Raw genomic sequence first — 26,866 nt, forward strand, 5'->3', positions numbered from 1 at the left:
ATAGTTTCTTCAGCTTAAGCCTGAATTTTACAATAAGGAGCTAGTGATCTAAGCCACCGTCAGCTCCCAATCTTGAAGTTGCTGACTGTATAGAGCTTCTCCATCTTTGGCTTCAAAGAACATAATCAGTCTGATTTTGATATTGAACATCTGGAGATACCCATATGTAGATTCATCTCATGGGTTGTTGGAAAAAGACGTTTGCTATGGCCAGTGTGTTGTCTTGCCAAAACTGTTCACCTTTGCCCTGCTTCGTTTTGTACTCCAAGGCCAAACTTGCCTGTGATTCCAGGTATCTTTTGACTCCCTACTTTTGCATCCCAATCCTCTATGAGGAAAAGGACATCTTTTTTGGCGTTACTTCTATAAGGTGTTGTAGGTCTACATAGAACTGATCAACGACAGCTTCTTCTGCATTAGTGTTTTAGGCATAGACTTGGATTACTGTGATATGGAATGGTTTGCCTTGGAAATGTTTAAGATCATACTATCATTTTTGAGGTTGCCCCCAAGTACTGCATTTCAGACTCTTGTTGATTATGAGGGCTACTCCATATCTTCTAAGGCTTCTTACCTTCTGTAGGAGGTTTAACAGTCATCTGAATCAAATTCACCAAGGCCCATCCATTTAAGTTCACTGATTCCTAAGATGTCGATGTTTAGTCCTATCATGTTCTGCTTGACCACATCCATTTACTTTGATTGATGGAACTAATATTTCAGGTTCCTATACAATACTGTTCTTTCATCATTGGACATTAATTTCACCACCAGATACACCCAAACTGAGTGTCATTTTCACTTTGGACCAGACACTTCATTCTTTTTGATGCTATTATTAATAGAAATTGTCCTCTACTCGGGAGAAGGCACTGGCAACCCACTCCAGTACTCTTGCCTGGAGAATCCCATAGATGGAGGAGCCTTGTAGGCTGCAGTCCATGGGGTCGTGAAGAGTTGGACACGACTGAGCAACTTCACTTTCACTTTTCACTTTCATGCATTGCAGAAGGAAATGGCAACCACTGCAGTGTTCTTGCCTGGGGAATCCCAGGGACGGTGGAGCCTGGTGGGCTGCCGCCTATGGGGTCACAGAGTTGGACATGACTAAAGTGACTTAGCAGCAGCAGCAGCAGCCCTCTACTCTTCCCCAGTAGGATATTGGACACCTTCCAACCTGGGAGTCTCATCTTCCAATGTCATATACTTTTGCCTTTTCATACTGTCCATTGGGTTCTCCAGACAAGAAGACTGGAGTTGGTTGCCATTTCCTCCTCCAGTGGACCATATTTTGTCAGGAATCTTTACTGTGATCCATCCTTCTTAGGTGATCTTGCATGTCATGGCTCATGGCTTCATTTAGTTATGCAACCCATTCATCACAACAAGGCTCTGACCCATGAAGGGGTTGCACAACGGTAAATATGACTACAAGTCTAGTAGGTTCTTGTCCTGCTCTTTTAACTTATATGCAGAATACATCATGCGAAATGCTGGGCTGGATGAAGCACAAGCCTGAATAAAGATTGCGAGGACAAATATCAACAACCTCAGATATGCAGATGACACCACACCACCCTTATGGCAGAAAGTGAAGAGAAACTAAAGAGCCTCCTGATGAAGGTGAAAGAGGAAAGTGAAAAATGTGGCTTAAAATTTAACATTAAAAAAACTAAGATCATGGCATCTGGTCCTATCACTTCATCGCCAATAGATGGGGAAACAATGGAAATAGTGACAGACTTTATTTTCTTGGCCTCCAAAATCACTGCAGATGGTGACTGCAGTCATGAAATTAAAAGATGCTTGCTCCTTGGAAGAAAAGCTATGGCAAACCTAGATGGCATGTTAAAAAGCACAGACATTACTTTGCCAACAAAGGTCCATATAGTCAAAGCTGTGGTTTTTCCGTTAGTCATGTATGAATGTGAGAGTTGGTCCAAAAAGAAGCCTAAGCACCAAAGAATTGATGCTTTTGAACTGTGGTATTGGAGAAGACTCTTGAGAGTCCCTTGGACTACAAAGAGATCAAACCAGTCAATCTAAAGGAAATCAATCCTGAATAATCATTGGAAAGACTGATGTTGAAGCTGAAGCTCCAATACTTTGGCCATCTGATGCAAGGAGCTGACTCATTAGAAAAGACCCTGATGCTGGGAAAGATTGAGGGCAGGAGAAGGGGATGACAGAGGATGAAAGGGTTGGATGGCATCACCGACTTGATGGACATGAGTTTGAGCAAGCTCCAGGAGATGGTGAAGGACAGGGAAACCTGGCATGCTACAGTCCATGAGGTTGCAAAAAGCTGGACATGACTGAGCAACTGAACAACAATTGGTAGGTTCATCAACCATATCCAAAATGGGGCTGAACAAGTTAACATCATTAGTCTGTGGTAAAATCATGCTGATAGGGTCTTTAAAACAGGGCACACCCAGAGAGTGAGACCTGTCAGAACAGACCTAGATAAAGCAGGTTTTATAATAATGCCTGCCGGAAACTGGATCCCTCTCTTCATTGTTCCAAGCCTGTGAATATTTTTTGCCCTAAGGAAATACAGGTAATAGATTGCACCTGCATTTCCAGAGAGATTCCTGGAACTTTCGGGACATGAGTTTGAGTAAACTCCAGGATTTGGTGATGGACAGGGAGGCTTGGTGTACTGCAGTCCATGGGGTCGCAAAGAGTCAGACACGACTGAGCAACTGAAATGAACTGAACTAATTCTTAGATTCAATTATCTATTAATTCATTTAGTTGCAAAAAATGTTTCATGGAAAAGTTAGAATGTGTTGGACACTTCTTGACCCTAGAGAGCTTCTAAACTAGAGCACAGAAGACAAGGAATTAGAATTTACTGAGAGATATGTCAATATAAACGTGTCCCAACAATTGCTGCAGAAGCACAGAAAGGAGGAGGGCTCAGTTCTGGCACCCTATGGAAAAAATCACAATGATCAGGATTCTTAGCATCTCTCTACTTCTGCGGGTCACAGTATCCTAATGAGGTACCAAAGTTGGTGTTAGAAGAACTGTCTCCTAATCACAGCAATCAATAGGAAACATGCATATTGCACACTCCTGAAGATGTCCAATGTTCCTAAACACAAGAAAGAATTGTGTTGAAAAAATCTGTGTTTAAAACAGCACTCCTCAAATTCCTTTTACCAGAAAATACTTATTTCATGGAATATGGACAATGGCATTATTAGTCTATAAAACATCACTCTGAGCATTTCATTTATGAATGATAATACTGTTTTATGGATTTATAAGACATATTGAGTATTTCAGTCATAGCTGAGGATAAAATGCAAAAAAAAAAAAAAAACCTCACAAAATTAGCATACTAATCAATAATTAAGTCTATATTTGATTTAAGTAGAATATTTACACATAAATCCCACATGTGTCTTGAAGAGGAAAAGAATTTCATTCTGTCACAGAGAATTTTTCAGATTTATTTCTCATAATGCATTTTATTATGGAAAATATTTTTTTCAAATGAGTTGATTTATTTTTACCAATACTATGGCCCATAAAAAATTAAAAATTAGAAGACTCTTGCTACTTGGAACAAAAGCCATGACAAACCTAAACAACATATTCAAAGGCAGAGAAATCAATTTGCCAACAAAGGTCTGTATAATCAAAGCTATGTTTTTTCCAGTAGTCATGTACGGATGTGAGAGTTGGACTATAAAGAAGGCTGAGCACCAAAGAATTTATGTTTTTGAACTGTGGTGCTGGAAAAGAGTCTTGAGAGTCCCTTGGGATGCAAGGAGATCAAACCAGTCAATCCTGAAGAAAATCACCCTGAATATTCATTGGAAGGACTGATGCTGAAGCTGTAGCTCCAATTCTTTGGCCACCTGATATGAAGATCTGACTTATTGGAAAAGACCCTGATGCTGGGAAGGATTGACGGCAGCAAGAGAAGGGGGCAACAGAGGAAGAGATGATGGGATGGCATCATTGACACAATGGACATGAATTTGAGCAAACTCCAGGATATAGTTAAGGACAGGGAAGCCTGGAATGGTGCAGTCTATAGGGTTGTGAAGAGTAGGACATGACTTAGCGACTCAACAACAACAGCAATTTTTAAAAGTTTTCCAACCATAGTCAATCTTTGTATTACTGCATTTGGAAGGAAAACATCATTTTGGATGATTAAAAAGCCCAATTTATATGCTTAAAAATTAATAGTCTTCACATTCACTGTCAGTCATTGATGGGCATTAACTACAATGCAATTCTCATAAGCAGGTGGTTGTTGATTATTGACATAATCTGGACTATGTTAATCAAGGAATGGTTTTATTAGTAGAATGTGTTTCTACAAAATAAATAACATAAAAATAAACTCTTTTAGAGATTTCTTTATTTGGTGATCACTTTTTATGTTTTAATATCTCTAAGTATGAAAACAAAACAAGTCCCTATTCTTACAGGAGCTCATCTACTGATAAAAAATATTTGGTTTTTATACTTTTTAAGATCAACATAATTCAAATGGGCTACACATTGTTCAATATGTTTCCTCACATCATTCTTAGCCTCCATCTAGGTAAATCTTTAGAGTGGCTTACAAATATCATTTCAGTTTTGGGAGATCTGATCTGATAGCCCGCTTAGGGAATTCCAAGTTATCATATTCTTCTTTCTGTAGAAACTCAAAGTTAAGGATTCATGTCCAGAACTAATGGATCTGAAAAGGAGGTTCTATATTCCCCTTAAAATCCTAAAGTAACATCATGGCAAATGTTCAACTTTTCCTTGTTGATGAGCTTCTTCGTAACTCTTTTTAAGTAAACAAAGCATTTTTATTATAGCCATGCATTTATTCATTTAGCCAAAACCAATTTTGCAGAGAAAACTTAGCCTCTGGTGGCAATTAAGGCTTTCAGGAAGATGCATCAGGAATGAATGAGATTATTTCTAATATATAGAAATTGAGTCCATTGCTGTGGACCCAAAATAGAGTGAGATGGTAGAGTGGGACTGGAGCCCACAAAGAGCTCAAAGTCATGACATGCCTACACACATGTCTATATGTTGTTCTATGTGTGGTTTTTTTGGTCATATCCAGCCTGAATTAGGTGTCAACATTTAAGACTATTTAATAAGTATTCATAAAATACAGCTGTGCTTTATGGCACTTCACAATGTGAAAGGTCACCCACAGTGTTCTGATGGCATTTAAGAGGATCCTTGTTAAATAACTTTCTTTTTATAAACAAGTATTATTCCTTTGTTTTCAATTTCCTAACTCAATCTGCTGCTGCTGCTAAGTCACTGCAGTCGTGTCCGACTTTATGCGACCCCATAGATGGCAGCCCACGAGGCTCCGCCGTCCCCGGGATTCTCCAGGCAAGAACACTGGAGTGGGTTGCCATTTCCTTCTCCAATGCATGAAAGAAAAGTGAAAGTGAAGTCGTCAGTCGTGTCTGACTCTTCGGGACCCCATGGACTGCAGCCTGCGAGGCTCCTCTGTCCATGGGATTTTCCAGGCAAGAGTACTGGAGTGGGGTGCCATTGCCTTCTCTGTAACTCACTCTAATTATGTCAATAATATGTACTCCTTTTTTCCCAAGGATATTAAAGCAATTGATGTATTATCTTTCTTGCTTGTTCTCACAAATCATGGTGAGATATTATTACTCCAAGGTTTTAAAAGGGGGTAGATATTATTTAAAGAGAGTAGATAGTGAAATGGGAAAGCATTGAAAAACTTCAGAAGCATGAGGCCAGGTGTCTAGTCTCTAGATATGTTGCCAACACCATGTACTTTGAGGTGGACTGACTTCATTTCTGCCTCACATTGTCATCACAGAGTCTGTGTAAGAATTTTCATCACTCTAACCCTTACCTCCTTTGGATGTGACCCTGGGAAACCACTTTTATTTAATTGGTCCTACTTTTCTCTGTTGGGAAATATGTAAAAGTATTATTTGTATCACTCTCAGACTTTTACATAATATAATGAATGTTTATATATTTAAAATTCATATACTGTTAAGAGCATGAGTGGTTCCATGAGTTTCCTGGGGCTGCCCAAACAGTGCCACAAACCAGATGGCTAAACAACAGAAATTTACTCTCAGTTTTGAAGGCTGGGAGCCCAAATTCAAGTGCCACCAGGTTGAGCACCTTGAAGCAAATATCTGACCCATACCTCTCTCCTTGGCTTACAGATGGCATTCTTTCTGTGTCCATGTCAGTGTCCAAATTCACCTTTTGTATAAAGACACGAGTCATACTGGATTAGGGCTCACCCTACCCTAGTTTGACTTCACTAATTACATCTGCAATGACTGCATTTCCAATTAAGGTGACACTCTGTAGTACTGGGTGTTAAAACTCCAATATCTTAAAAAATAAAATAAAACTTTAAAAAACCAAGAGTGGCCTTATCATTGCAACTGAACCTTGACTATCTGGGAGGGCAAAGGTAGTATAGCAGTTTCCCATGCTTGTTCAGCTGGGGCAGCAAGAAGGGACACTCTTCCAGGTGCTCCATGACCTCATCAAGCAGCCCTACTTGTTTCATTTCAAGTATCTGAGGAGCCTCAGGCCCTGGTGGATGGAAGTGACCTTTCATACTGGTAAAAACACACCCAGCACAGGCAGAATATGTGCTGCAGACCCTGCTTCACATTTATCAGTGGGACCAGTTGGTGAGGCTGAGATCTTGATATCTGGTTGGGCTTATACATCCTTAACAGAGAGATATATTCAAGAGGATCATGAATTTGGCTGACTATCACTGCTAACTCCAGGCTCAAAGTTTGGGACCTGAAACAAACAAAAGCTCTGAGAAGATACTAGCCTCAGCTGGGACCCAGTAGAGCCTCCTCAATCCCATGCATTGCAACCCATAACAGTAACCTAGAAAATATCACACACCATGAGGGTTAGTGTTTCAGTTGCATTTCGAAGTAAGACTTTCCCTTTATCCTGGATACACTCTTGATACTTGGATTCTCTAGTGGCATTCAAGATCAAAGTCCTCTCCCAAGAGGACCTCTTACATTCACTGTGAACAATACAGGGTACAGGCCAGTGCTTCTGAGCATGTGGGTGGCCTGCTGACTGGCAGCTTTGGTATCACTTGGGAGCTAGTAAGAAATTGAGACTCTTGGACCTCATGTCAAACCTTTTGGATCAGAATCTCTCAGGGAGGCACCAAGGATTCTGGATTTCACAATCCCTCCAGGTGATTCTGATGATACCAAATTTTGGCATTCTGGGTGGGGCAGACCAGACTGTAGCTAGTGTATGGAATAAAAATCACATTGCTGTAGGATCACAGCCAATGAAGAATAATCTTCTGTTATGACTTCTGATGGTCTCAACAATGTTATGCATTCTTTAGGTTACTGATGCTCTTGAACAGTCTTTGTATAGTCTTCCTGCCTTCCTCAGCTATTCCCCCAAAGATGATTACAGAAGGTCTTTCCTTTGCAATAGCCAAAAGCCATCTTGCATATTGAAAACTGGAAACTTTAAATCTTTCCATCTTTCTATCATCTATATATCTACCTATCTATCAAATCCACAAAGTGTAACAAGAAATGCCTCTACTAGACTATTATTCTGACCATTTTAAATGTGTATATCAATACCTTCATAAATATAAACCTGCAGAGAACTCAAGAAAAATATATTTTGGAATTATTCAAAATATATCAGTGGCAAGACATCTGATTTGGGTTTTTGATAAGTTTTATTTATTTAAAAGAAACCAAATATTTATAGATATGTGTATATGTACAAGTTAGTATATATACATCTATTTCCTTGCTCAGTCAGCTGAGAATTCCTAAAAGCAGATTCCCCAGCATCAATGATCCAAATATTGGTTTTCAATACCATTCTCCAATAAAAAGTACCAGAAATCATTAAAGAAATAGCTATTTGTAGGACTGGGGCAAAAAATATAGATGAGCCTATAGCATCTTGTAGTGCAAGGAAGAAAGAAAATGCTAACACACACATACAAACAAAACGATGGTGGTATATCAAAGGGACACATGAGCCAACTAAGAGATGTTGCAATTATCAAAGTTGAAAATTTTGAGCAATAAAATATATTATTATAACCCACACAAAATACATATCCATGCATCTCCACTGATACAAATGTGATTAAATAAATAAATAGGAGAAAGGAAAAATTTTCTGTGCATAAGAATTCCAAGTAATTTATGCAGATATTAATGTCCAGGCATTAATCTCCTACTCCTCAAGTGTGGACTACTTTTAATGACTTCTTTCCAATGAATACAGAGTAAAAAGGAAGGTAGAGGGTAATTTTACAGAACAGACATCTGACAAATATATTTTCAACCAGGAGATGGAGATAAACATTAACAGTCCTATAATGTTGGTGATACATATTCTTGATATAATGTGATGAAAATGGCATTGTACCTCTGATGTCTTCCTCCCCAAATCAAATATCCTTGGACTAATAAATAAGAAAACATCAGGTGTTCAAAATCAAGGAATAGTATATATAACTTACCAATACTTCTTGAAACTGTCAAGGTCATCAGAAATAAGGGAAGCTTTAGAAACTATCAGAACCACTAAAAGCCAATGTAGTATCCTGATTAGGATCCTGAAACAGAAAAGGATATTATGAAAAAAACTGTGGAAATCTAAATAATATATGGTCTTTATCTCAGTATTGGCTCACCAATTATAACAAATGGACCATATTAATGTAATGTTAATAATGGAAACTAGATGTAGACAATATATGAACTTACAAAACATCTTCACAGTTTTTCTATAAATCTAATACTGTTCTAAACTGAAAGTTTATTTTTAAAAAGTGGTGCATTATAAAAGTGAAGTTCTTCTTCCAACGGTTATTGAGTGGCTTGCAGCACACCAAATCTCTCACTGCGTTGAAATGAAAAAATGGATAGGGTAATATTAAAATCTGTTTTAAGACAGGTGTTGAAACAACCATAGGCTGAGGGGACAAAGTCCTGGAGAAGTGGACATCACACAGAGAGGCAAACCCACATTTTATTATTGTTTTATCTTTTGGAACATTTGCACGACTGACACGACTTAGCAGCAGCAGCTAAACATCTAGAAATAGAATATGAATCAAACAATATAGGTAGAGCCTGGGGGAGGGGGAGGGAAGTGCTATGAACAACTAGCTCCTTGTGTTGGAGTATCAATCAGATTCAATAATTAGAGGTCCTATGGTCAGACAGTTAGACTGAGGAATCCCTTTACATAAAAAATTAAGATGAAAGAATCTTTGGGTGGTGATGTGGCAAAGCAGTGGCACCACAGCAAGCCCTTCTGGATGAAATTAAAGAAGAACCTGACAATGTTCAAGTGATTCGGTGGTAAAAGACTCCACCTGCCAGAGCAGGAGATGTGGCTTCAATCCCTGAGTTGGGAAGATCCCCTGGAGGACAAAATGGCAACACACTCTAGTATTCTTGCCTGGAAAGTTCCATGGACAGAGGAGCCTACTGGGCTACAGCCTATGGGATTGCAAAGAGTTGGACATGACTGAGTGACTGAGTACACACACACACACTTTGAATTGAATGAACTTAGGTTCATCCATTCAACAAATATTGATTCAATGTTATAATTATGAGAATAATGAGAATAATAATGAGCTAGCAATTTTGTTCATAAGTCATGTTTAACTTTTGGCTAAGTGTAAGGCATCATGCTATGGAATTTATTTGTATTAAATCATTTTTCCCATAAATTTAGCCCAGTGGGTTAGATAATACTATCTTTTTTAGATAAGGAAATTGAACCTGAGAAAAATTGAATTATTTGTTCTTAAAAACTAGGATTGCTAGCATTCTGTCGTTCCTGCGGTGGACCCTGTTCCTTGCCTTCCTTTCTTACAGCCTGGGGGTTGTGGGCAGCGTCTTGTATTCCAGCTGGTTGCTTGAGTGGCCTGGCAGGGTAGTGGGCCAGGAGTGCGTGGAGAACCCTGTGGACTGGAGAAAGGCATACAGCGTGGCCGAAAACAGAGAGCCAGTTGGGGTGGTCAAGGCTGAGCCCGACCCAGTGGAATACACCCTGCGGAAGCGCCTTCCACACGGCAGACCTGGAAGCCCAGAGACATTTATATCTACAAGAAGACTGGCTTTATGGTCCAGCTGGCCTGCTGCCAGAAACTGCTGGGGGGGCGGGGCCCAAGGGTCAGAATGCCTGTACTGAGATCTACATCCACTACTTGGGCCTGCCTATCAACCGTGCCATCCACATTGCCCTACAGCTGCAGGCTGGCAGCCTCAGGTCTTTGCACAAGGCTGCCAGTACCTCCGCCGTGGAGCTTGTGGGTGAGCAGGAACCAGGGACTGATGCAGGAGAGCCAGTGACCCAGATCCGCAAACTCAGCAATCCACATCCGCGTCTTCAGAGTCACACTCAAGTAATTGAAATGAGGCTGGCTCACCTTAAGCACCCACCCGCCAAAAACTAGGTTCATATGTGGCTCTTCTTGTCCTGATTATTGTCATGGACCTTCTACCGGAAAAAGCCTGTCCCCTCACCGCCTAGAGAACTCTGAAATAGTGTCTTTTGTTGGGTCCAACCAGTGGGTCTTCCTGAATCTCTGTGGTCTGTAACCATTGTCCTATACAATAAAAAGTTTCAAGTTGTGTTGGTGCCTGGCCACCTCACTGCAAAAAAAGAAAAGGAACCAGGAGCACACTTGTTTCTGTCTGCTGTCAGAAGCCATAGTCTCTTCTGTGTTAACTGTGCTGGGTGTTGAATGTACAGAGGTGGAAAAACAAATAGAATCCCTGCCTATAGTGGACATGGTCCTTTTGGTCTAGTGTGGGAGGAGGAGGGATGTTAGACATTAAACAGATTATCACCCCAAAAATATGAAATGATGTATTATGACAAGTGCTGTGAGTGAAAGGGGATGGGAGAGCCTACAGCAGGGAAGCTAAATTCCAGTTGGGGGCCAGGGTTTGAATTCACTATTGTAATTATGTTATACTGTATCTGTACATTTATGAGGGAGAGAGCATGGGTTTGAAACAGACTTAGGTTTGATTCCCATCTGTGCTCTTGGTATTTTTGTGACCTTGCACAAGTTGATGAATGTCTCTAAACCTCACTTTTCTCATCCATCGGCAGCAGCTGGTGCCAAGGGCAGTAGTAAATTAATGGGGTGGTTTCTAATCTTTGACATTTAATATTCCACAGAAATGGCACAGTAACTTTGGGAAGTGATACATCAGTTATTTTGCTAATTACAGGGAGATTAAAAATATAATTACAATTTATTTTCACCGTTCTTTCAAAAAAGTAAGACTATTTTTAAAAAAATTTTTTTGAAATATGTAAGGCTGACAAAACGTGGTCCACTGGAGAAGAGAATGGCAAACCACTTCAACATTCTTGCCTTGAAAACCACATGAAGAGTATGAAAAGGCAAAAAGATATGACACGGACAGATGAACTCCCCAGGTCGGTAGGTGCCAAATATGCTACTGGAGAACAGTGGAGAAATAACTGCAGAAAGAATGAAGAGATGGAACCAAAGTGAAAACAATGCCCAGTTCTGGATGTGACAGGATGGAAGTAAAGCCCAATGCTGTAAAGAACAGTACTGCATAGGACCTGGAATGTTAGGAGTGAATCAAAGTATATTGGAAGAGGTCAAACAGGAGATGGCAAGAGTGAATATCAACATTTTAGCAATCACTGAACTAAAGAGGGCTAGGATGCGTGAATTTAATTCACATGACCATTATATCTACTACTTCGGGCAAGAATTCCTTGGAAGAAATGGAGTAGCCATCATAGTCAACAAAAGAGGCTGAAATGCAGTGCTTGGGAGCAAATGATCTTTGTTCGTTTCTAAGGCAAACCATTCAGTATCACAGTAATCCAGGTCTATGGCCCAATCAGTAAAGGTGAAGAAGTTGAAGTTGAATGGTTATATGAAGACCTACAAGACCTTCTACAACTAACACCCAAAAAAGATGACCTTTTCATTATAGGAGACTGGAATGCAAAAGTAGGAAGTCAAGAGATACCTGGAGTAACAGGCAAACTTGGTCTTGGAGTACAAAATCAAGCAAAGCAAAGGCTAACAGAGTTTTGCCAAGAGAATGCACTGGTCATAGTAAATAGCCTCTTGCAACAACACAAGAGAAGACTATACACATAGACATCACCAGATGGTCAATATCAAAACCATGTTGATTATATCATTTGCAGCCAAAGATGGAGAAGCTCTATATAGTCAGCAAAAACAAGACCAGGAGCTGACTGTGGCTCAGATCATGAACTCCTTATTGCCAAATTCAGACTTAAATTGAAGAAAGTAGGATAAACCACTAGACCATTCAGGTATGACCTAAATCAAATCCCTTACATTTATACAGAGGAAGTAACAAATAGATTCAAGGGATTAGATGTGATAGAGTGCCTGAAGAACTATGGACAGAGGTTTGTGACATTATACAGGAGGCAGTGATCAAGACCATCCCCATGAAAAAGAAATGCAAAAGGGCAAAATGGTTGTCTGAGGAGGACTTACAAATGGCCAAGAAAAGAAGAGAAGTGAAAGGCAAAGGAGAAAAGGAAATATATACCCATCTGAATGCAGAGTTTCAAAGAATAGCAAGGAGAGAAAAGGAAGCCTTCCTCAGTGATCGATGCAAAGAAATAGAGGAAAACAATAGAATGGGAAAGACTAGAGATCTCTTCAAGAAAATTAGAGGTACCAAGGGAACATTTCATGCAAAGATGGGCAAAATAAAGGAAAGAAATGGTAGGGACCTAACAGAAGCAGAAGATACTAAGAAGTGCCAAGAATACACAGAAAAGCTATACAAAAAAGATCTTCATGACCCAGAAAACCACAATGGTGTGATCATCAACCTAGAACCAGACATCCTGGAATGCAAAATCAAGTGGGCCTTAAGAAGTATCACTATGAAAACAATTAGTGGAGGTGATGGAATTCCAGTTGAGCTATTTCAAATTCTAAAATATGATACTGTGAAAGTGCTGCACTCACTATGGCAGCAAATTAGGAAAACTCAGCAGTGGCCACAGGACTGTAACAGATCGGTTTTCATTCCAACCCGAAAGAAAGGCAATGGCAAAGAATATTCAAACTACCTCACAACTGCACTCATCTCATATGCTAGGAAAGTAGTGCTCAAAATTCTCCAAGCAAGGCTTCAACAGTACATGACCTGAGAACTTCCAGATGTTTAAACTGGATTTAGAAAAGACAGAGGAGCCAGAGATCAAATTGCCAACATCTGTTGGATCATCGAAAAAGCAAGAGAGTTCCAGAAAACATCTATTTCTGCTTTATTGACTATGCCAAAGCCTTTCACTGTGTGGATCACAACAAACTATGGAAAATTCTGAAAGAGATGGGAATATCAGACCACCTTACCTGCATTCTGGGAAATCTGTATGCAGGTCAACAAGCAACAGTTAAAACCAGATATGGAAAAACAAACTGGTTGCAAATTGGGAGAGGAGTACATCAAGGCTGTATATTGTTACCCTGCTTATTTAATTTATATGCAGAGTACTGCAAAATGCCAAGCTAGATGAAGCACTAGCTGGAATCAAGATTTCCGGAAGAAATATCGATAACCTCAGACATGAATATGACACCACCCTTATGGCAAAAAACGAAGAACTAAAGAATCTATTGATGAAAGTGAAGGAGGAGAGTGAAAAGATTGGCTTAAAACTCAACATTCAGAAAACAAGGATCATGGCATCTGGTCCATCACTTCATACAAATAGATGGGGAAGCGATGGAAGTAGTGACAGACTTTATTTTGGGGGCTCCAAAATCACTGCAGATGGTGACTGCAGCCATGAAATTAAAAGACACTTGCTCCTTGGAAGAAAAGCCATGATGAACCTAGACAGCATATCAAAAAGCCGAGACATTACTTTGCCAACAAAGGTCCATCTAGTCAAAGCTATGTTTTATCCAGTAGTCAGTTATGGATGTGAGAGTTGGACTATAAAGAAAGCTGAGCACTGAAGAATTGATGCTATTGAACTGTGGTGTTGGAGAAGACTCTTGAGAGTTCCTTGGACTGCAAGGAGATCAAACCAGTTAATCCTAAAGGAAATTAGTCCTGAATATTCATTGGAAGGACTGGTTCTGAAGCTGAAGTTCCAATACTTTGGCCACCTGATGTGAATAACTGACTCATTAGAAAAGACCCTGATGCTGGGATAGATTGAAAGCAGGAGGAGAAGGGGACGACAGAGGATGAGTTGGTTGGATAGCCTCACCGACGCTATGGACATGAGTTTGAACAAGCTACAGGATTTTGTGATAGCCAGGGAATACTGGTGTGCTCCAGTCCTTTGGGTCACAAAGAGTCACAAGTAAGCAACTGAACTGAACTGATGGTCAGAGGAAGTAACGGGAAATCAACTCTACACTACATTCAATTTTTAATCTTGATACTGAAAAGGGGTTTAAGAAAGCAAGGAAAATGTCTCTGAGGAGCAGAATAGAGCCTTAACATCCTTCAGTATGGGGGAAAAAAAATTATCATTGAGAGGTACCAGAAGAAGAGAAATGAACACCCCAGGGTCTCAGGTAGAATTCCTAAAGGATTATCTCCAGAACAAAGGTGAAATAGACAAGAAACAAACTTCTCAAATTACAACTCAGCCTTGAATTACCCTAATCCATGACCATGTTGAAGTGATTAGCCCAAAACTTGTTGATCAAAAATAAAAAGAATGAATTACCTTTGAAATATAATGTAAAAAAAACATACTATTTTCAGTACAAAGTGTGTGCCATTGTCAAATAAGCAAAACCCATAGGAAAAATAATAGGGTATAGACACAGTTCCACAGGTCATTAAGACACTGGAGTTAACCATCAAAGACTTTACTATGGAAATAACTAATATTTTTAAGAGAAGAGAAAAGACTATAAGTGAAAATACAGATAATATCACCAGAAAACAACTTTAAAAAAACATTCCACTAGATTTTTTAATATCAAAAAAATTTTTTGCTTAAAACACCTCACATTTATTATCTTTGTTTTTAATTTATTTTTTATTGAAGGATAATTTCTTTACAGAATTTTGCTCTTTTCTGTGAAACCTCAACATGAATCAGCCATAGATATACATATATCCCCTCCTTTTTGAAACTCCTTCCCATTTCCCTCCATCTCACCCTTTGGGTTGACACAGAGCCCCTGTTTGAGTTTCCTGAGCCATACAGCAAATTCCCATTGGCTATCTGTTTTACATATGGTAATGCAAGTTTCCATGTTACTCTTTCCATACAACTCACCCTATCCTCCGCTTTTCCCCTTGTCCATAAGTCTATTATCTATGTCTGTTTCTCCGTTGCTGCCCTGTAAATAAGTTCTTCAGTACCATTCTTCTAGATTCCATATATATATATGTGTTAGAATATGATATTTATCTTTCTCTTTCTGACTCACTTCACTCTGTATAATAGGCTCTAGGTTCATCCATCTCACCACTACTGACGCAAATGCATTAATTTTTATGGCTGAGTAATATTCTACTGTGTATAAGTACCACAATTTCTTTATCCATTCATCTGTCGATGGACATCTAGGTTGCTTCCACATTCTAGCTATTGTAAATAGTGCTGCAATGAACAATGAGATACATGTGTCTTTTTCAATTTTTGTTTCCTCAGGGTATATGCCTAGGAGTGGGATTGCTGGGTCATATGTTGGTTTTATTTCTAGTTTTTTTAAGGAATCCCCATACCGTCTTCCCTTATAACTTCCCTCATAACTCAGTCTTCATACTGTCTTCCCTCATAGCTCAGTCGGTAAAGAATCTGTCTGCAACTCAGGAGACCCAGGTTCAATTCCTGGATTGGGAAGATCCCCTGGAGAAGGAAATGGTAACCCACTCCAGTATTCTTGCCTGCAGAATCCCAAGGACAGAGAAGCCTGGCCATGGGGTCGCAAGATTCGGACACAACTTAGCGACTACACCATCACCACCATCACCATACTGTCTTCAAGAATTTTAATTACAAATACAAAAGATAGGGGAGTTCCAAGAAGGTTGAGGAGTAGGTGTATGTGGAGTGCATCTCTCTCCATGACTGCATCAGAAATACATCTCTACTTGCAGCAATACTCACAGAACACTGGCTGAACACTACCAGGAGACCTGATCACCAGATAGGACCATATAGATCCACATGTAACTGAGTAGGAAGGAGGAGAGAAAGCAGCACCTGATTTGCACCCTGGGGTGAAGAAAGGAAGCATTTGAGGCTGTCAAAAGAGAATGAAGCAGCTGATCTGTGAGTCTGGATAAAGTGATAACCACACAATCCATGTACATGCCCAACATACCCTGGACTGGGATGCATGCTTATTGTTGTACATGGGCCTGGGAGGGAGCCTATGAATTGGAAAGCAATCCCAAAATAAGCACTGCTACCAGCTGTGGGAAGACAGCCTGAGGGAAGAGGAGGGAGGAAATACACGAGATGGAATGCCTTTGGAGGAAAACTAGACTGCCATGGAAGCAGGGCACTGCTGTTGAGTCACATGCAGGGAGTGGAACCACCCCTGTAGCCTCTCTCTCCCCACATGCCATCAGCTGCCATTGGAAGGACTGGTCAGCCCTGCACATTGAGTGCGTGCCACTGGAGACAAGAAAAAGGCTCCCAGTAGGGCAATATCTCTTGCACCCATGGCCATTGATTTCCCTGCTCACCTGGCTCCACGGTTTTCCCCAGATTTAAGCAGTTATGCCATCTCCACACCCTGTCCCCACTGGAGCAGACCCAAGTCCTCCAGGGCAGCCTCAGAAACAGACTCTTGTGAGTGGCCCACACACAGAGGTGAACTGGTTTTCATGTGAAACAGATAATAACTGTAAATGTAAGTAACTGGCTTTTTATCATTTTATTGTGGACACATTGCTAAGTACACGAATGCACACTCTAACCAGTTGCATCCTGGCTATGATTCTGTACTGACTTTACCTGTTGTCAGAGCTTTGTAATTCTAGATAGACTGACAGAAAATAAAAACCGCTCAAAGTTCAAAAAAAAAATACAATGTGTGTCCCCATAAAAGAAAACATTCTACTTCTGATACCTATGGACATTGAGGGTAAACAAATGAGGGAGCAGGACCAGATGCCCTCACAGAGCCTACAGCGGGCCCAGAACCCAGCACCCACCCCAGCACTGAAGGGCCTCCGAGCAGGCATAGGTAGACTGTGGCTCATGGTGGGAACAGGACACTGAGAGCTGAGATCCTGGGAAAACATTTATTATTATTTTTATGCTTTGATTCATTATGTTTTTGGTTCTGTTTTCTTTTCTTTTTAGTTTTTATTTTAATTAGTTTTATTTTTAATTAATTAATTAATTAATTTTACTTTACCACATTGTATTGGTTTTGCCATACATTGACTTGACTCCGCCATGGGTGTACATGTGTTCCCTATCCTGAACCACCCTCCCACCTCCCTCCCCATCCCATCCCTCTGAGTCATCCAAGTGCACCAGCTCCGAGCACCCTGTATCATACATCAAACCTGGCCTGGTGATTCATTTCACATATGATAATTTACATGTTTTAATGTCATTCTCCCATATCATCTTACCCTCGCCCTCTCCCACAGAGTTCAAAAGACTGTTCAATACATCTGTGTCCCTTTGCTGTCTCGCATACAGGGTTATCATTACCATCTTTCTAAATTCCATATATATGCATTAGTAAACTGTATTGGTGTTTTTCTTTCTGGCTTACTTCATTCTGTATAATAGGCTCCAGTTTCATCCACCTCATTAGAGCTGATTCAAATGTATTCTTTTTAATGGCTGAGTAATATTCCATTGTGTATATGTACCACAGCTTTCTTATCCATTCATCTGCTGATGGACATCTAGGTTGCTTCCATGTTCTGGCTATTATAAACAGTGCTGTGATGAACATTGGGGTACATGTGTCTCTTTCAATTCTGGTTTCCTCAGCATGTATGCCCAGCAGCGGGATTGCTGGGTCATATGGCAGTTCTATTTCCAGTTTTTTAAGGAATCTCCACACTGTTCTCCATAGTGGCTGTACTAGTTTGCATTCCCACCAACAGTGTAAGAGGGTTCCCTTTTCTGCACACCCTCTCCAGCACATATTGCTTGTAGACTTTTGGATAGCAGCCATCCTGACTGGCGTGTAATGGTACCTCATTGTGGTTTTGATTTGCATTTCTCTGATAATGAGTGATGTTGAGCATCTTTTCATGTGTTTGTTAGCCATCTGTATGTCTTCTTTGGAGAAATGTCTGTTTAGTTCTTTGGCCCACTTTTTGATTGGGTCTTTTATTTTTCTGGAATTGAGCTGCAGGAGTTGCTTATATATTTTTGAGATTAATTCTTTGTCCATTGTTTCATTAGCTATTATTTTCTCCCATTCTGAAGGCTGTCTTTTCACCTTGCTTATAGTTTCCTTTGTTGTGCAGAAGCTTTTAACTTTAATTAGGTCCCATTCGTTTATTTTTGCTTTTATTTCCAATATTCTGGGAGGTGGGTCATAGAGGATCCTGCTGTGGTTTATGTTGGAGAGTGTTTTGCTATGTTTTCCTCTAGGAGTTTTATAGTTCCTGGTCTTACATTTAGATCTTTAATCCATTTTGAGTTTATTTTTGTGTATGGTGTTAGAAAGTGTTCTAGCTTCATTCTTTTACAAGTGGTTGACCAGTATTCCCAGCAGCACTTGTTAAAGAGATTTTCTTTTCTCCATTGTATATTCTTGCCTCCTTTGTCAAAGATAAGGTGTCCATAGGTGTGTGGATTTATCTCCAGGCTTTCTATTTTGTTCCTTTGATCTATATTTCTGTCTTTGTGCCAGTATCACACTGTCTTGGCTTGTGATAGACAGTGTCTATCACACTGTCAAAGCCACAGACTGTGGCTTTGTAGTAGAGACTGAAGTCAGGCAGGTTGATTCCTCCAGTTCCATTCTTCTTCCTCAAGATTGCTTTGGCTATTTGAGGTTTTTTGTATTTCCATACAAATTGTGAAATTATTTGTTCTAGTTCTGTGAAGAATACCGTTGGTAGCTTGAAAGGGATTGCATTGAATCTATAGATTGCTTTGGGTATTATACTCATTTTCACTATATTGATTCTTCCAATCCATGAACACGGTATATTTCTCCATCTATTTGTGTCCTCTTTGATGTCTTTCATCAGTGTTTTATAATTTTCTATATATAGGTCTTCTGTTTCTTTAAGTAAATTTATTCCTAAGTATTTTATTCTTTTTGTTGCAATGGTGAATGGAATTGTTTCCTTAATTTCTATTTCTGTTTTCTCATTTTTAGAGGCATTTCTGTATGTTAATTTTATATCCTGCAACTTTACTATATTCATTGATTAGCTCTAGTAATTTTCTGGTGGAGTCTTTAGGGTTTTCTATGTAGAGGATCATGTCATCTGCAAACAGTGAGAGTTTCACTTCTTCTTTTCCTATCTGGATTCCTTTTATTTCTTTTTCTGCTCTGATTGCTGTGGCCAACACTTCCAAAACTACGTTGAATCATAGTGGTGAGAGTGGGCACCCTTGCCTTGTTCCTGACTTTAGAGGAAATGCTTTCAATTTTTCACCATTGAGGATAAAGTTTGTTGAGGGTTTGTCATATGTAGCTTTTATTATGTTGAGGTATGTTCCTTCTATTCCTGCTTTCTGGGTTTTATTTTTTTAATCATAAATGGATGTTGAATTTTGTCCAAAGCTTTCTCAGCATCTAATGAGATAATCATATGGTTTTTATTTTTCAATTTGTTAATGTGGTGTGTTACATTGATTGACTTGTGGATATTGAAGAATCCTTGCATCCCCGGGATAAAGCCCACTTGGTCATGATGTATGATCTTTTTAATATGTTGTTGGATTATGTTTGCTAGAATCTGGCTAAGGATTTTTGCATCTATGTTCATCAGTGATATTGGCCTATAGTTTTCTTTCTTTCTTTCTTTTTTTTTTTTTTTTTTTTTTTGTGGCATCTTTATCAGGTTTTGGTATTAGGGTGATGGTGGCCTCATAAAATGAGTTTGGAAGTTTACCTTCCTCTGCAATTTTCTGGAAGAGTTTGAGCAGGATAGGTGTTAGTTCTTCTCTAAATTTTTGGTAGAATTCAGCTGTGAAGCCGTCTGGTCCTGGGTTTTTGTTTGTTGGAAGATTTCTGATTACAGTTTCCATTTCCATGCTTGTGATGGTCTGTTGAGATTTTCTATTTCTTCCTGGTTCAATTTTGGAAAGTTGTACTTTTCTAAGAATTTGTCCATTTCTTCCAAGTTGTCCATTTTTTTGCATATAGTTGCTGATAATAGTCTCTTATGATCCTTTGTGTTTCTGTGTAGTTTGTTGTGATCTCTCCGTTTTCATTTCTAATTTTGTTGATTTGATTTTTCTCCCTTTGCTTCTTGATGAGTCTGGCTAATGGTTTGTCAATTTTATTTACCTTCTCAAAGAACCAGCTTTGGGTTTTGTTCATTTTTGCTATGGTCTCTTTTGCTTCTTTTGCATTTATTTCTGCCCTAATTTTTTTAAGATTTCTTTCCTTCTACTAACCCTGGAGTTCATAATTTCTTCCTTTTCAAGTTGCTTTAGGTGTAGAGTTACTTGTAACTTTAGTTGCTTTTCAAGTTGCTTTAGGTGTACTTGTTTCTTGAGGTAAGCCTGTATTGCTATGAACTTTCCCCTTAGCACTGCTTTTACAGGTCCCATAGGTTTTGGGTTGTTGTGTTTTCATCTTCACTCGTTTCTATGCACATTTTGATTTCTTTTTTTTTTTTTTTTTTTTAATTTCTTCTGTGACTTGTTGGTTATTCAGCAGAGTGTTGTTCAGCTTCCATATGTTTGCATTTTTAATAGTTTTTCTCCTGTAATTGACATCTAATCTTACTGCATTGTGGTCAGAAAAGATGATTGGAATGATTTCAGTTTTTTTGAATTTACCAAGGCTAGATTTATGGCCCAGGATGTGATCTATCCTGGAGAAGGTTCCTTGTGCACTTGAGAAAAAGGTGAAATTCATTGTTTGTGGGTGAAATGTCCCATAGATATCAATTAGGTCTAACTGGTCTATTGTATCATTTAAAGTTTGTGTGATATATCCATAGGTGTGAGTGGAGTATTAAAGCCTCCCACTATTATTGTGTTATTGTTAATTTCCCTTTTCTTACTTGTTAGCATTTGTCTTACGTATTGTGGTGCTCCTATGTGGGTGCATATATATTTATGATTGTTATATCTTCTTCTTGGACTGATCCTTTGATCATTATGTAGTGTCCATCTTTGTCTCTTTTCACAGCCTTTTTTTAAAAGTCTATTTTATCTGCTATGAGTATTGCTACTCCTGCTTTCTTTTGGTCTCTATTTGCATGGAATATCTTTTTGCACCCCTTCACTTTCAGTCTGTGTGTGTTTCTTGTTTTGAGGTGTGTCTCTTGTAGACAACATATATAGGGGTCTTGTTTTTGTATCCATTCAACCAGTCTTTGTCTTTTGGTTGGGCATTCAACCCATTTACATTTAAGGTAATTATTGATAAGTACAAACAATAATTTACTTATTACCATTTACTTTATTGTTTTGAGTTCGTTTATACATCCTTTCTGTGTTTCCTGTCTAGAGAAGATCCTTTAGCATTTGTTGAAGAGCTGGTTTGGTGGTACTGAATTCTCTCAGCTTTTGCTTGTCTGTAAAGCTTTTGATTTCTCCTTCATATCTGAATGAGATCCTTGCTGGGTACAGTAATCTGGGTTATAGGTTGTTTTCTTTCATCACTTTAAGTGTGTCCTGCCATTCCCTTCTGGCCTGAAGAGTTTCTATTGAAAGATCAGCTGTTATCCTTATGGTAATCCCCTTGTGTGTTATTTGTTGTTTCTCCCTTGCTGCTTTTAATATTTGTCCTTTGTGTTTGATCCTTGTTGATTTGATTAACATGTGTCTTGGGGTGTTTCACCTTGGGTTTATCCTGTTTGGGACTCTCTGGGTTTCTTGGACTTGGGTGATTATTTCCTTCCCCATTGTAGGGAAGTTTTTGACTATTATCTCCTCAAGTATTTTCTCATGATCTTTCTTTTTGTCCTCTTCATCTGGGACTCCTATGATTCGAATGTTGGGTGTTTCACATTGTCCCAGAGGTCTCGGAGGTTGTCTTCATTTCTTTTAATTCTTTTTTCTTTTTTCCTCTTTGCTTCATTTATTCCTACCATTCTATCTTCTACCTCACTTATCCTATCTTCTGCCTCTGTTATTCTACTGTTGGTTCCCTCCAGAATGTTTTTTATCTATTTATTGCATTATTCATTATATATTGACTCTTTTTTATTTCTTTTAGGTCTTTGTTAAACCTTTCTTGCATCTTCTTGATCCTTGTCTCCAGGCTATTTATGTGTAACTCCAATTTGCTTTCAAGATTTTGGATCATTTTCACTATCATTATTTGGAATTCTTTATCAGGTAGACTCCCTATCTCCTCCTCTTTTGTTTGGTTTGGTGGACATGTATCCTGTTCCTCTACCTGCTGAGTATTTCTCTGCCTTTTCATCTTGTTTAGGTTGCTGTGTTTGGGGTGGCCTTTCTGTATTCTGGCAATTGGTGTTTCCTCTTTATTGTGAAGATTCCTCGCTGTGGGTGGGGTTGGACAGGGAAAATGTGGAACGCTTCACGAATTTGCGTGTCATCCTTGTGCAGGGGCCATGATAGTTTTCTCTGTATCATTCCAATTTTAGTATATGTGCTGCCGAAGCAAGCACGGTTCTGTTTTCTTTTTTGGTTTTCTTATTTATTTTTTCTCTGTTGTTATGGTTATTGTTTTGTTATTATTATTATTATTATTTAATCTTTTGGGATACTTTTAGTCACAGGTCCTATTTTTCATATACTTCTGCTTTTATTTGGTTTTCTGTTGTTCTGATTTTTTTTGTTTTCTTTCATTTCTTTTTCACTTTTTTCTGTGCTTTTAAAATACATGTCAGTTCAGTTCAGTCTCACAGTCATGTCTGACTCTTTGTGATCCCATGGACTGCAGCACTCAGGCTTCCCTATTCATCACCAACTCCCGGAGCTTGCTCAACGTCATGTTCATAGAGTCGGTGATGCCATCCAACCATCTCATCTTCTGTCATCCCCTTCTCCTTCTCCTTCTGCCTTCAGTTTTTCCCAGCATCAGAGTCTTTTCCAATGAGTCAGTTCTTTGCATCAGGTGGCCAAAGTATTGGGGTTCCAGCTTCAGCATCAGTCCTTCCAATGAATATGTGGAACTGATTTCCTTTAGGATTGACTGGTTTGATCTCCTTGAAGTCCAAGGAACTCTCAAGAGTCTTTTCCAGCACCACCACAGTTCAAAATCATCAGTTCTTCAGGGCTCAACTTTCTTTATAGTCCATCTCTCACATCCATAATTGACTACTGGAAAAACTATATCTTTGACTAGAAGGATATTTGTTAGCAAAGTAATGTCTTGGCTTTTTAATATGCTGTCTGGGTTGGTCATAGCTTTTCTTCCAAGAAGGAAGACTCTTTTAGTATCATGGCTGCAGTCACCATCTGCAGTGATTTTGGAGCCCCCAAAATAAAGTCTGTCGCTATTTCCATTGTTTCCCCATCTATTTGCCATGAAGTGATGAGTCTGGATGCCATGGTCTTACTTTTCTGAATGTTGAGTTTTAACCCAACATTTTCACTCTCTTCTTTCACTTTCAGTAAGAGGCTCTATAGTTCTTCGCTTTTTGCTATAAGGGTGGTGTCATCTGCATATCTGAAGTTATTGGTATTTCTTCTGGCACTCTTGATTCCAGCTTGCACTTCATCTAGCCAAGCATTTCACAGGATGTACTCTGCATATAGATTAAATAAGCAGGGTGACAATATACAGCCTTGACATACTTCTTTCCTGATTTGGAACCAGTCTATTCTTCCATGTTCGGTTCTAACTGTTGCTTCTTGACCTGCATACAGACTTCTAAGGAGGCAGGTAAGGTGGTCTGGTGTTCTCACCTCTTGAAGAATTTTGCACAATTTGTTGTGATCCACACAGTCAAAGGCGTTGGCATAGTCAATAAAACAGCAGTAGATGTTTTTCTGGAACTCTATTGCTTTTTTTGATGATCCAACAGATGTTGGCAATTTGATCTCTGGTTCCTCCTACTTTTCTAAATCCAGCTTGGACATCTGGAAGTTAACAGAGCATGTACTGTTGAACCCTAGCTTGGAGAATTTTGATCATTACTTTGCTAGTATGTGAGATGAGTGCAATTGTGCAGCATTTTGAACATTCCTTGCCATTGCCTTTCTTTGGGATTGGAATGAAAACTGACCTTTTCCAGTCCTGTGGACACTGCTGAGTTTTCCCAATTTGCCGGCATAGTGTGTGGAGCATTTTAATAGAATCATCGTTTAGGATTTGAGATAGCTCCACTGGAATTCCATCATCACCACTAGCTTTCCTTGTCATAATGCTTCCTAAGGCCCACTTGATTTCACAGTCCAGGATGTCTGGCTCTAGGTGAGTGATCACATCAGAGTGGTTTTCTGGGTCATGAAGATCTTTTCTTTTTTTTTTTGTATAGTTCTGTGTATTTTTGCCACCTCTTCTTAATGTCTTCTGCTTCTGTTAGTTCCGTACAATTTCTGTCCTTTATTGTGCCCATCTTTGCATGAAATGTTCCCTTGATATGTCCAATTTTCTTTATGAGATCTCTAGTTTTTCCCATTCTATTGTTTTCCTCTATTTCTTTGCATTGATCACTGAGGAAGCCTTCCTTTTCTCTCCTTGCTATTCTTTGAAACTCTGCATTCAGATGAGTATGTCTTTCCTTTTCTCCTTTGCCTTTCACTTTTCTTCTTTTCTCAGCTACTTGTAAGGTCTCCTCAGACAACCATTTTGCCCTTTTGCATTTCTTTTTCATGGGGATGGTCTTGATCACTGCCTCCTGTACAATGTCACCCACCTCTGCCCATAGTTCTTCAGGCAGTCTATCACATCTAATCCCTTGAATCTATTTTTCACTTCTACTGTATAAGTATAAGGGATTTGATGTAGGTCATACCTGAATGTTCTGATGGTTTTTCCTACTTTCTTCAATTTAAGTCTGAATTTGGCAACAATGAGTTCATAAGGAGTTCATGATCTGAGCCACAGTCAGCTTCTGTTCTTGTTTTTGTTGACTGTCAGACTTTTAAGAGTCCCTTGGACTGCAAAGAGATCCACAGTCCATCCTAAAGGAGATCAGTCCTGAGTGTTCATTGGAAGGACTGACGTTGAAGCTGAAACTCCAGCACTTTGGCCACCTGATGCAAAGAACTGACTCATTGGAAAAGACCCTGATGTTGGGAAAGATTGAAGGCAGGAGGCGAAGGGGACGACAGAAAATGAGATGGTGGGATGGCATCACCAAGTCGATGGACATGAGTTTGGGTAAACTCATGAGTGATAGACAGCGAGGCCTGGCATGCTGCAGTCCATGGGGTAACAAAGAGTTGTAAATGACTGAGTGACTGAACTGAACTGAATTGAACTGAACTGAGTGTCAGAGCTTCTCCATCTTTGACTGCAAAGAATGTGATCAGTCTGATTTTGGCATTGACCGTCTGGTGATATCCAGATGTAGAGTCTTCTCTTGTGTCATTGGAAGAGGGTGTTTGCTATCACCAGTGCATTCTCTTGGCAAAACTCTGTTGGCCTTTGCCCTGCTTCATTTTATACTCTAAGGCCAATTTTGCCTGTTATTCCAGGTATCTCTTGACTTCCTACTTTTGCATTTCAGTCCCCTATAATGAAAAGGGCATCTTTTTTGGGTGTTAGTTGTAGAAGGTCTTGTAGGTCTTCATAGAACCATTCAACTTCAGTTTCTTCACCTTTACTGATTGGGGCATAGACTTGGATTACTGTGATACTGAATGGTTTGCCTTGGAAACAAACAGAGATCATCCTGTCATTTTTGAGATTGCACCCAAGAACTGCATTTTGGATTCTTCTGTTAACTATGACTAAAATCTATATAGATCCTTTAAATATAGTTTTAACTTTTCTTATCTGTTGTTCTTTTTTTTTTTTTTCTTACCATTTTCATGTTTTCATTTTCTTTGCTTTATTTTTCAGTTGGCACTCTGCCTCAGTTTTTTGTTTTCTGTTTAATTCTGCTTTTTTTGTTTTTAATTCATGGATTTCTTCTTTTACTTTATTTTTTTGTTTGTTTGGTTGCTGTCTTGTACTTTGCTTTCTTTGCTTCTGTTTTGACTTCTTGTGTGTGTGTATTCCTTTGTTCTTGTTTCTCTTTGTTTGATTTTACTTTTATCATGTGTCTTTTTTAAGTCTTTTTTCTTTTGTTGTTGTTTTATTTTCCTTTTTTTAAAACAATTCCCCTTTATTGCTGTGATGAATGATTTGTGGTGTTTTGGTTCCCAGACCAAAGTTCAGGCCTGAGACTCTAGGGTGAGAACAAGTCCAGGACAGTGGACAGTCAGAAAAGTCTTGGCCCCTGGAAATATAAACTGGTGACAGCTCCCATTACACCATCAAAATCAATGTCGTGACTCCACCCAACTGCCTGGAGCATACAGTGCCAGACTCCCATGCCAAACCATAAGCAAGACAGGTACACAAACCCTATCATTAGCCAACAGTCCTCATAAGGTCATACTAAGCCCACAGATACCCCAAAGTACACCTCTGACATGTCCCTGCCCATCATTGGAAAAAATTCAGGTCCACCCACCAGAACACAGGAACCAATCCCTCCCACCATGAAACTTTCACAAGAAACTAGACCAACCTCACTCAGTGAGGGCAGAGACCAGAAACAAGATAAAC

At 39.3% G+C, this 26,866-nt stretch overlaps 1 protein-coding gene, 1 non-coding gene and 1 pseudogene across 2 annotated transcripts in view; 2 read left to right on the top strand and 1 right to left on the bottom strand.

The window, feature by feature from the left end:
* Positions 1–26,866, top strand: part of GABRG3 (gamma-aminobutyric acid type A receptor subunit gamma3) — an 812,145-nt gene that overhangs the window by 680,740 nt on the left and 104,539 nt on the right. The gene's annotated exons all lie outside the window — the stretch shown is intronic.
* Positions 9,275–10,436, top strand: LOC133068430 (ribonuclease P protein subunit p20-like; annotated as a pseudogene).
* Positions 22,702–22,808, bottom strand: LOC133068543 (U6 spliceosomal RNA). The gene has a single exon (XR_009695522.1). It is a non-coding gene; the product is annotated as a U6 spliceosomal RNA (small nuclear RNA).

The sequence above is a fragment of the Dama dama genome, chromosome 13, assembly GCF_033118175.1.
Source record: "Dama dama isolate Ldn47 chromosome 13, ASM3311817v1, whole genome shotgun sequence".
NCBI lineage: Eukaryota > Metazoa > Chordata > Mammalia > Artiodactyla > Cervidae > Dama > Dama dama.